General features: G+C 36.6%; 1 protein-coding gene across 21 annotated transcripts in view; it reads right to left on the bottom strand.

Moving 5' to 3' along the window:
• NRXN1 (neurexin 1) overlaps positions 1–12,890 on the bottom strand; it is a 1,215,464-nt gene that overhangs the window by 70,082 nt on the left and 1,132,492 nt on the right. The window lies entirely within an intron of this gene.

Genomic DNA, 12,890 nt, shown 5'->3' with positions numbered 1-12,890 from the left:
ATCCAGGGAAGAGTAAGATCCTCCACTCAGCATTGATAGGATACGAAATACAAAAGAAGCAGCTTTGAGTTTCTTCCTTTTGGAAGGAAATGAGTGGTGGCTGAAGATTTTGTTTTAAATGCAAATTTTCTTGTCTGTACTTTCCCCACAGTGATGATGAATGGGAATTAGGATGCATGAGTGACTTTTGAAAGACATATGTCAGGAAGTAAGCTCTAGTTGTGACAGAATATAGAATAGGGAAATATTCTGGACCATTTTCATTTTTTAAGAGAATAAACACATAGCAATGGTATAAAAATTTTAGTGGGTTATCTTGGTTTTAAATTTTTATTATTTTGGCTCTTTCTCCCCTATAATGGCAGCCCTAGTTTGAGACCATCGAGTACCATTAACTGCTGTTAACTGCTAATTTAATATGTACAAGTACACATTAGAGGTAGGAAGTGAATTAATGTCTAAATGAGTAAAATTTCCCTTATTCTACATCTTATGGTGTCTTTTTTTCTGCCACTTCATTCCTGTGGGTTTTGTTTTTTTTAGACTGACTATTCCTCTAGGTATGCACACTTTTTGCAAAGTAAAAACACAAGCAAAATCCACTGCCTCAAATGATCTTTTCCATAACACTGTATTCTAAAATTTATTATACTAATGTTAGATATAAAAGAAAATGATACTCAGAAGGACTCAATAACATCTATGAAGTTAGCAATTGAAAGTCTACTGACTATGTAGCTAGCAAATGTTCTTTCCAATCAGAACTACCCCTAGTGCTTCCTCTAGCATCGTTCTTCTTGAGTTTAGTTTGCATAAGAACCAAGGAGGAATGTGTTAAACATACTGGGTCCCTGCCTGGAGACTGATTCTCTTAACTGGATGGGTCCCAAACATCTGCATTATTGATAGGCATCCCACCTTCATAATTTAAGACCCCCTTTCCAGGTGGCACCAGTGTTTAAGAATTGCTTGCCAGTGCAGGAGACATAAGAGATGTGGGTTCAGTCGCTTGGTTGGGAAGATCTCCTAGAGCAGGAAATGACAACCCACTCCAGTATTTTTGCCTGGAAAATTCCATGGACAGAGGAGCCTGGTGGGTTACAGTCCATGGGGCTGCAAAGAGTATGACGCGACTGAGCACAGGCTCAACTGAGAGTTTCAAATTCAGAATTCTTTTAAAGGAAAAGTCAGGTCAACAGGATTCCTAATGAATGGAGATGGGAAGATTTTCATTAAAGGAATAAAATTTAAAAGTCATGTTCACCAAGAGAGAAACTGGAACAGAGAGCAGCGCCATAGCAAAAAAGAAAAATGTAGGTGCTTAAAAGTCATCCATGAAGGGATAGTCTCCCAAATTGAATTTTACATTGTAAAGAATATTTTAGTTGAAAATACTTTTCAGCAACAAAGATTAATGTGCATAGAAGAAATACGCAAATAGTAGCATTTAAAAGAATAGAATGACCCTTTTATAGCCACAGATACATATGGCACTTGACGGAATTGGTTCCTATCTCACTACCACCATTTGAAACCATGAATAAGCAGATATCCACGCAGGATCCTTCTGCATGTCCTAAGAATTCATTTGTACTGAGAAGGGTTTTCTTAGGATGGCTCTCTAGACCTCTAGAGAAGGAAAGCTTTCTTTTATGAGATCACTACCTGAATCTTCTCAAATCTTCTCTAATTGTTTAAAATATAAATCCACCCAGAAAGATATCCCCCAAAGTATTTAATGCAGAAGAACGACATATGAAAGGGATTTCCCTGGAGGTCCAGTGGCTCAGACTCCAAATTCCCAAGACAGAGGGCCAGGGTTCAATCCCTGGTCAGATAACTAGACATGCTGCAACTAAGAGTTTGCATGCTGTGACTAGGACCTAGTATATCCAAATCAATAAGTAATATTTAAAAAAAATAATGACACAATGAAGGGAGAGTGCACTGTTCAGAAATCCCCTGGTCACCATTTTCTCCCAGTTGGCTTCCAGATTGGCCAGCTTAAGGTCAAAGGGTAAAAATGGTGCTGAAAGGATGTCTACTGCCAGTCCCTAACTCATTTTTTTAAAATTTCTGAGCCCTTTGTCATGCTATACATTTGTCTAATTTCAACAGAAAGTTGACAAACTGTTCACATTGATCCAAACTCAAAACTTTAGAGACAAATGTAATAAGAAGCTGATTCTTTCAGGGTGTTGTAAGTAGGACAATGCTTTTTACCAAACAGACACCAGTGATCAAAAAGAGTTTGGTTGGCTGATTAATGAAAAGCATTAATCAAAAAAGCCACAGTCCATGGTCTGGTCCGTTAGAAAGGAAGAGAGAAAGGAGGAAGGGAGACAAGAAAGAAAAGAACAAAAGGGGGGAAAAAAAGAGCACAAAACATTACATGAAGCTGACATGCCTTAGAAGACCGTGTGAGAAACTTTTGCTTTTCAGTGAGTACAACTTGCGAGACATTATAAAAAAGTGAGTCTTCTTCCTCCTTGCTTCCCCCACCTCCCACTGATAACGTAGCACACAATGATATTTTAAGCATCAAGAATGTAAACACTGAAGAGTGTAAACACTGAAGGTTACACATGCCTTCACAATCCTATGCATGCACACAAGCACAAGCCACATACAGAATCCACATTTTTACTTATCAGCAGTGTTTTCCATTAACAAAACTGTGAAAGCTAAATTGGAAACAAAGCTCATAATTGGCTATTACATTATAAGAAAATCAGTGAACAGAAGTTCTCAAACGTCTCACTCATACAATTATACTGTAAAGTTCATGAGCAAACTGTAGCAGGCAGAAGCACTTATTTCATGTAGATTTAATATTTTACAGCAATTATTTTCCAAATTTAAGATGCCAAAGAATTTGAGTGTTTAGAAAAAAGGAAATTATGTGGTCTCACCTTGATCTACTTATAATTTCCAGGGATGAGGGTAAAACACTGTATACTTAATCTGTACTCCTGGGAATTCTGAAACAGGTTGCTTTAGAGCTCAGTGTGAGAAACATATCTATGTACACCCTCCTCCTTCCTCCAGCTGCTTTCTACTATAACACCCCTTGGACTAGATTATCCAGCTCAACTGGATTATGCAGTGTAGGGCTTCTCTTGTGATTTACATGGCAAAGAATCTGTTTGCAATGCAGAAGACCCAGGTTCGATCCCTGGGTTGGGAAGATCCCTTGGAGAAGGGAATGGCAACCCACTCCAGTATTCTTGCCTGGAGAATTCCATGGACAGAGCAGCTTGGTGTGCTACAGTGCATGGGACTGCAAAGAGTCAGACATGACTGAGTGACTAACACACACACACACACACACACACACAATTCTACTTCTATAGGGTAATACCTTTCATTGTGGGGGATAGACGGTCGGAAAATCTAGACAGAGCTTGGAAATGATGGGATAAATAGATCCTGAAAAGATTCCCTGTAACAAACTGCATTCAGTTTTGGTATAGAAAGATGGTAGAGTTATTTTAGGAAAGGCATGAAAAGTGTAAAAGTGCTTTTCTGTAAAAATTTAAAATTTATTATATAAATGATAAACTTTATCTTTTCAGGGCTTCCCTGGTGGCTCAGAGGTTAAAGCGTCTACCTCCAATGCAGGAGACATGGGTTCAATCCTTGGGTCAGGAACATCCCTTGGAGAAGGAAATGGCAATCCACTCCAGTATTCTTGCCTGGAGAATCCCATGACGGAGAAGCCTAGTAGGTTACAGTCCATGGGATCGCAAACTAGAGGACTGAACAATGCTTATAGCACATGGGAAACCATCAATATATATTAGCTTAACTGGTAAATTTGATCATCACAGCAAGTAAATCTATGAAAACAATTCAAACTCAATCTTACTACCTTCACAAAACTTTCTATTGCTGTTGATGCTGCTGTTACTGTTTTGATTTTCATTTCATATTCTTTTCTATTTGTTATCTGTACACACATAATTTTAAATAGTTGCAATAAGACAGCAAAGAAACCCATAAACAAAATGAAAAGATAACCCACAGAATGGGAGAAAATATTTGCAAATGAAGAGAATGTCAAAGGGTTAATCCAAAATACACAAACAGCTCATGAAGCTCAATATCAAAAACAAACAAAAAATCCAATAAAAAAATGGGCAGGGGTTCTAAATGGACATTTTTCCAAAGAAGACATACAGATAGCTAAAAGGCATTTGAAAAGATGCTCGACATCATTAATTATTAGAGACATGCAAATCAAAACTACAGTGAGGTATCATCTTACACCAGTTAGCATGGCCATCATCAAAAAATTCTACAAACAATAAATGCTGGAGAGGGTTTGGAGAAAAGGGAATCCTCTTATACTGTTGGTGGGAATGTAAATAGGTACTGCCACTATGGAGAACAGTATGGGGTTTCCTTAAAAATCTAAAGATAGAACTAACATAGGACCCAGCAATCCTACTTCTGGGCATATGTCTGGGAAAAACCATAATTTGAAAAGATACATGCACTCCAATATTTACTGCAGCACTATTTACAACAGCCAGGACATAGAAGCAATCTAAATGTCCATCAGCAAATGAATGGACAAAGAAGGAGTGGTGTATATGTACAATGTAATATTACTCAGCTGTAAGAAAAATGAATTAATGCCATTTGTAGAGACCTAGAGATTATCACACTGAGTGAAGTAAGTCAGACAGAGAAAGACAAACACCATATGATATTTCGTATTTGTGGAATCTAAAATAAATGGTACACATTAACTTATTTACAAAACATCTGTAGAGTCACAAATATAGAAAGCAAATTTATGGTTACCGAAGGGGAAATGAGGGAGAAGAGATAAATTGGGAGGTTGGGATTGACATATACATACTACTATATATATATAATAAGTAACCAATAAGAACTTAGTGTATATAGCACAGAGAACTCTACTCAATACTCTATAATCACCTATATGGGAAAAGAATCTAAAAAAGAATGAATATATGTATATGTCTAACTGATTCACTTTGCTGCACAGCAGAAACTAACACAGCAGTGTAAATCAACTATGCTCCAATAAAAGTTAATTTAAAATTAGTTTCAATAATAAAAATATAGTTTTATAATTTAATATAATGGCATGTACATTTCCCATCTTGACTCAGAACGTCATTATCATTCTAATCCAATAGCCAAAGTGGTGTGTTATAATTTGTCTAACTATTTTGCTTTTTTTTTTTTTTTTGGATAATGGATTAATTCCTATTTTTTAATTCTGCTCTTGTAAATAACTATTTTCTTCCTTTGTGTTTTTTTTTTTTCATAAGATAAATTCCCCAAAGTGGGATTACTAGTCTAAAGACATAAGAGTTTTTATAGAGCTTGAAGCAATCTGCCAAAGTACTTTTCAAAAGGCTTGTTCTAATTTTCACATTGTCTCCAGCATGCTATGTTCTATTATACCTCACTGGTGTGAACATGTTGCCTTTTCTATCTAGAGATGCCCTTTTCCCATTTAGAAAAAAGTCTGGTAAACTCCTACACATCGCTTTATATCAAGCTCAAATGCTACTCTTCCTTTCAGGCTTCTCAAGTCCCTAGGCAGAGTTAGTCATGACTTCCATCGTGTTACCACAGTACTTTGTAATAATACCATTTTTAGCACTTAAATAATTCTGTTTGTTGTAGTTGTTTGTATATTTCTTTTTTTCTTCTTAGATTATTAGCAATTGTAACGTTGGAACTCTGTCCACTTCATCCTTCCAACCTCTGGCACTGGGCCTGGCATATATTAGACATTCAATAAATGTTTGTTAAATGAATGAGGAATGAATGAATGAACTTGTCAATGTGATGCACACCCAAGCCTCTTGCCAAATCTCTGCGTTAAATGCCTTCTTTCACCCCACCCAGTCCTAGGAACACTTGTATTTTGGTAGATCTGTTGTACAATATATGTGTGTTTTACATTTGTCTATTTTGTAGCTCTATACTTTTACATTTTTACTAAACCACTTTCAGGTCTTGGTGGTATAATTCTGTGACTTGCTGTGACTCAATTCTCTGAATTCATTAGACAACGACATGAATAAACGAGAGTCAGAAAATGTTTCTTGCCAGTTCAAAATGAAGAAGTTTTTATGACTATAATGTTAGGACTAGTAAATAGGATTATAAATCACCTGTGGAAACTATAGCATGTGTATGACCCTGCTGTAGAGAGACTGAAATTTTTTTAAAAATCACTGATACTGAATTATTTAATAATAGATCATCAATATACACATTTTGACATATACACTCCCATTTTATCCTTACCAAATCCTGGTAAGAAACACAGACAAAGCAAGTGAATCACATCTAAAATTTGGAAGATAAGGAATCTAAAGCACAGAAACGTGGTAAGGAAGTGGAAAAAGCAGTATCAGTACTCGTGTATTTTGAATCACATTTTCCAGTAGTCATGTATGGATGTGAGAGTTGGACTATAAAGAAAGCTGAGTGCAGAAGAATTGATGCTTTTGAACTGTGGTGTTGGAGAAGACTCTTGAGAGTCCCTTGGACTGCAAGGAGATTCAACCAGTCCATTCTAAAGGAGATCAGTCCTGGGTGTTCACTGCAAGGACTGATGTTGAAGCTGAAACTCCAATAATTTAACCACCTGATGCGAAGAGCTGACTCATTTGTAAAGATCCTGATGCTGGGAGGGATTGGGGGCAGGAGGAAAAGGGGACGACAGAGGATGAGATGGCTGGATGGCATCACCGATTCAATGGACATGAGTTTGGGTAAGCTCCAGGAGTTGGTGATGGACAGGGAGGCCTGGCGTGCTGCGGTTCATGGGGTTGCAAAGAGTCGGACACGTCTGAGCAGCTGAACTGAACTGAGCTGAATCACATGTTAGCCCTCATTCTAAATAATCATGAGACTCTGCTGAATTTTATTCCTTAATTGACCAAATTGAGAAAACGAACTTTTAAACAGTGTAAACTAGACTGGTGATTTACAAACAAACAAGCAAACAAACAAACTTTGCTGGTGACAGAAACATATATTCCAAAAGAATGCTTAAAAATAATTCTGTGTGAAAAATAGTATCAGAGGACTCTTACTGAAACTGTAAGATGGAGGGGCCTGCTTTCCCTCCTATCTGGTGGTTCCTGGTAGTTTTTATAAACTGCACTCAGGAAAGCATCATAATGGACCATTCACTTATCCTATGACTCAGCCATACTTATTGTGGCCTAACTCAATATGAAGAACTATGGGAAATACAAAAAAGCATTGCAGGGTCCTTCTCCAAGACCACACACACACACACACACACACACTCTCTCTCTCTCTCTCTCTCCCTGTCTCTCTCTCTCTAACACAGTGTATTATAAATGCCACAGAAATTATATTGCATGGTAAACATTTTGAACTTTCAGGAACAAGTGATAACGTCTAGGTTCATAGCCTATATTGAGTCAGAGATATTCATGTAAGGAACAAAGTAAATGGATATGGATTTTGTTTCCTATTCTGTGACTTTATAAAACCATTTAGTCTGCCTATGCTGATACGTGCTGAAAACACTTTTGCCAATCAAATGCAGGTACTGTGTGATCACAGGGGAGAGAGTAATTCAGTGGTATGAGCACGGGCAGTGAGATCAGACAGATCTGGTTTCCTGACCTAAGCTTGGGGCTTAGATCAGAGGGTTAGCACAATCTTCCTGACTTCCAGCTTCTTCATGAGAATAATGGCAACATATACCCTTTGAAATTTCCCATAAGCTATAAGTGAGATAATATATAGCACTTAGAAGAAAATTGGCACATATTCAATGGTCAATAAATAGTAATAATAACTATTAACATGAAGAAGTGGCTGCTAAGTTCCCACAGACTGTTTCAATTCTATCCTACATAATTTACTTTTGACACGGCTTACTCACAGTGGAAGCTATTATTGTTCTATGTTAATTAAACACAACTGAGCGACTGAACCGAATTAAACACTAAAGACTTTGGCAAGGTAAAAACTTACAAATTTTCAAATTAGGTATGAAAAAAGTAAAAAAAGAATGATCTTGCAAGGTAAAGAGTTAGAAATTTTTGAATTAGTATTCATGCAAAGCCTTAGCAAGATGCTATGCTTCATTTTGCAATGTGTTAGGTTTTACCCAAACTCTTTGGAAAATGCTAGGCTTTTTTTTTCAGCTGTATTTTGTATATGACCTCCAGTTCAATCAATCAAAAACAATGAAGTCATTAGTGTTTGCTGAGTTTAGTCACTTCCATAAATGCTGCATTAGTTGCCTCTGAGATTCTCAACTTCACTTGCATTGTGACAAGCATGACGAATGGCGTTCACAAGCAAGACACACTCCAAGCAAGCTGGCTACACCCTCATCCTTTCCCTTTCACCTAAGAAGACATGTGGGATGCAAGTACGTGAGAGTGATGTTATCATAGATAAACTTGAATCTACACAGCTGACTATTTTAGACAAACAGAAAAAACTTATTTACTCACTTTGTAAGTTAAACCTTTACTATTAACACACTACTTAAAATGCATTTCACATCTGATTGGGACATCAAACAAATTATGATACAGAATTAACCCATGGCATGACCCAAGGCAATGTGTCTGATGTGTGGAAAAATCAAAAGTTCAGTTCCTCTGAAGAAAATTCATTACGGTCAGGAAACCCACTACCACTGAAAAAAGAAAAAGATCTAGTATCATAAATTGTGTAAAGTTTGAAAAGATGTTTACTTAATAATCTGCTACTTGGATCTAAATACAGTGATAAATTGTGCAGAATCCCAGAAGAGGTAGGACAACGTGTACCATATGTAATCTAGCATTTCTCTAAAATAGCAACTCTTAAATACTTTAGTTTCAATGAACATTTCACTCTTAAAAACTACTAAAGACTCCAAAGATCTTCTGTTTATCCAGATTATATCCACGGGTATATACTCTATTAGAAATTAAAAATAAAAAAGTGTTACTTATTAAATCACTTAAAATAACAGTAAATCTATTATATGTTAACATAAAATATACATTTAAAAAATAAGTATTTTTTAAAAATCCATTGTTTTATATTTTTGAAAATATTTTAAATATCTGATGTAATATAAGACATTTGGGTGCTAATACCTGTTTCTGCATTCAGTCTGTTACAAAGTCACATGTCATTTAGTCTCTGAAAATCTCCACTGTACTCTTGTGGTAAAAATGAGAATGAAAACAGCAAATAAAATCTTAGCATTATTATGAAAATAGTTTTGACTTTACTGAAAAGGTCTTACAGATGTCCTCTACTCCTGCCTCAAGATTTTGAGAATCACTGCTCTAAAGGTTTTATAATATTTAGAGACTACCTTCATTATTATTTTTGGTATGTTATTATTATTATTTTTAGTATATCTATGTGCTGTTCTTGTTTGAAAACTTCCTGATGGAGAAGACCATGTCCTACAAATATTAGGTATCATTTATAGCATAGCAGGCCAGCCCAGAACCATAGTATAGCATCAATATGTAATATGTGATTAACTGATATACTGATTGATTGAAATTCATGACATCTTATTGTTCCTTTAATAACCTTCAAAATATTTGCTATAGAGGCATGTGTACAGTTCATCAAATTTTGAACCCATTATGTCAACATTCTACTTAACTAGAAGGAGAAGCTAATTGTATCTGAATTTATTACAGATGAAACAGAGTATGCCCCCTCCCTTAGGACGCACCTGTGAATTTTGGAAGAGAGATATGAGATGAGAAGCTAGAATTATACAATTCTAGGGATGTCTTTATAATATTTTTTCCCATAAAAAATTGTCCTAATAGATCAAATAGGCACTATTTCAACATCTAATCAATTTGTGTATTTAATTGTAGTTTCATAATTATAAAACAATTGAAAGCTAACGACATGGAAGGAAATGGAATTTGAATTCATTAAAAGCTAGAGTTTCATACCTCTGTGAATGGAAAAAAGCAACAAATACCATTTATTTTTATTTGTTCTACTTCAAAATCAGATCCTTTGAGAGATACCCACGTAGCAATTCAGAACTGAAACATTTATGTTTATCTCTGCTGAATCCTTGCAGAGTGGGATGGTTGGCAAAATATTAAACAATGAAACAGTCCTCCTAAATTAAAGGCTTTATTACATAATAAATAATTTCTCTGAATCTTACAAAACAATTCTTTTATCTTCATCTGTGGAAACCCACGGAAAGAGACAAAGTGCCTGCCATGGTCTTGGTAAGCAGGAAACTGACTATTCTGAGGCTCTTCATTGCTAAAATCTAGGTAGATACACAACATAGCTGTTAGACTAGAAAATGAAAAGAGGGGTTACTCATTTCTGTTGGCTTTTCCTTCGTCATGTACGTAAGGACAGCAGATACCGTGGTTTCGTTGTCTTTGCTTTCAAAGGACGTCTACATTATCCAAAATCATGGCTAAATTACTAGGCACAAAGCTTCAGGGCTTAGTGGCTCAGTAAATAGAATTTTCTTAGGTATTTCGTCTTAAACTGATTTTATTCTTGATCTATGTAGGTGGAAAAGGAGCCCCGAATACTGCCCAGCCTACGTGTGAACACATACAATGGACCAAAGCGTCACTGTACTAATAAATCTGGGAAGCAAGAGATGGGAAGAGATTAACTGATGATTAATTTTTGAACTGTAAAGCAAATGTATGAAATTCTAACTGACACGTTAGTTGATGCAATTATGTGTTGTGCATTATGTGCTGAAAGAAAAGGGAGAAGGGAAAGATACATCCAACTGAACGCAGAGTTCCAGAGAATAGCAGGGAGAGATAAGAAAGCCTTCTTAAGTTAGCAATGCAAAGAAGTAGAGGAAATCAGTATAAAGGGAAAGACTATAACATCAATATAAAGGAAAAGATCTCTTCAAGAAAACTAGAGATACCAAGGTGACATTCCATGCAAAGATGGGTACAAAAGAAGGATAGAAATGACACAGTACTAAAAGAAGCAGAAGGGAAGAAGAAGTGGCAAGAATACCCTGAAGAATTATACAAAAAAGGTCTTAGTGACCCCGATAACCATGATGATGTGGTCACTCACATGGAGACAGACATTCTGGCGTGTGAAGTCAGGTGGGTTTTGGGAAGCATTACTTAGAATAAAACTAGTGGAGGGGATGGAATTCCAGCTAAGCTATTTCAAATCCTAAAGGAGGATGCTGTAAAAGTACTGCACTCAATATGCCAGCAAATTTGGAAAATTCAGCAGTGGCCACAGGACTGGAAAGGTCAGTCTTCATTCCAATCCCAAAGAAAGGCAATGCCAAAGACTGTTCAAACTACCGTACAATTGTGCTCATTTCACATACAAGCAAGGTAGTGCCCCAAATTCTTCAAACTAGGCTTCAACAGTATGTGAACTGAGAACTTCTAAATGTACAAGCTGGGTTTAGAAAAGGCAGAAGAACCAGAGATCAAACTGCCAACATCTGTTAGATCATAGAGAAAGCAAGGTAATTTCAGAAAAACATCTACTTCTGCTTCATTGACTACACTAAAGCCTTTGACTGTGTGGATCACAACAAACTGCTGAATTCTTAAAGAGATGGGGATACCAGACCACCTTACCTGTCTCTTGAGAAACTTGTATGCAGGTCAAGAATCAACAGTTAGAACCAGACATGGAACAACAAACTGGTTCAAAATTGGGACAGGAGTACTTCAATGCAGAGTACATAATGTGAAATGCCGAGCTGGATGAAGCACAAGCTGGAATCAAGATTGCTGGGAGAAATATCAACAACCTCAGTATGCATATGACACTGCCCTAATGGTGGAAACTGAAGAGGAACTAAAGAGCCTCTCAATGAGGATGAAAGAGGAGAGTGAAAAACTGAACATTCAAAAAACTATGATCATAGCATCCAGTCCCGTCACTTCATGGCAAATAGATGGAGAAAACATGCAAGCACTGATGGATTTTATTTTCTTGGGCTCCAAAGTCACTGCAGATGGTGACTGCAGCCATGAAATTAAAAGAAACTTGTTGCTTGGAAGAAAAGCTATGACAAACATAGGCAGCATATTAAAAAGCTGAGAATCACATTTCCAACAAAAGTTCATGTTGTGAAAGCTATGGTTTTCCAGTAGTCATGTACGGATGTGAGAGTTGGACCATAAAGAAGGCTTAGTGTTGAAGAATTGATGCTTTTGACTGTGGTGCTAGAGAAGACTCTTGAGAGTCCCTTGGACAGCAAGAAGATCAAATCAGTCAATCCTAAAGGAAGTCAACCCTGAATATTCATTGGAAGGACTGATGCTGAAGCTGAAGCTCTTAATACTTTGGCCACTTGATGCAAAGGCCCAACATATTGGAAAAGACCCTGATAATGGGAATGATTGAGGGCAGGAGGAAAAGGGGAAAACAGAGGATGAGATGGTGGATGGCATCACTGACTCAATGGACATGAGTTTGAGCAAACTCCAGGAGATTGTGAAGGACAGGGTAGCCTGGTATGCTGCAGTTCATGGGCTCACAAAGAGGTGGACATGACTTAGCAACAATAGAAAGTTGAACAAACAATAGAGAGTTAACCAAAAAACTCAAGTAAACTAAATTGTAAATGCTGAAGTTATAAACTTATAAGTTATAAACTTATAACCAATTTATTAAAAAGTAAAACTGATATCATTGAAAACTACATTCAATACAAGTCAAATAAGAACTCTTGTTACCATCTTCACTTGCCTGTGCAGTGAGAGCCTAAAAACATTGCCCAGCAGAATATGGTAGGCTAACTCCAGATTATTCAGTTTGAATTTTGAGTGTAATTGTAAGTTATTTTTACCTTATAAATGCAAAGGTTTTTGAATTGTTAATCTGGTAGATAGCCCCTAACT

Source organism: Capricornis sumatraensis, chromosome 1, assembly GCF_032405125.1.
Source record: "Capricornis sumatraensis isolate serow.1 chromosome 1, serow.2, whole genome shotgun sequence".
Lineage (NCBI taxonomy): Eukaryota > Metazoa > Chordata > Mammalia > Artiodactyla > Bovidae > Capricornis > Capricornis sumatraensis.
Note: the sequence above shows the minus strand (reverse complement) of the source record. Positions and strands in the feature narration are given on the sequence as shown.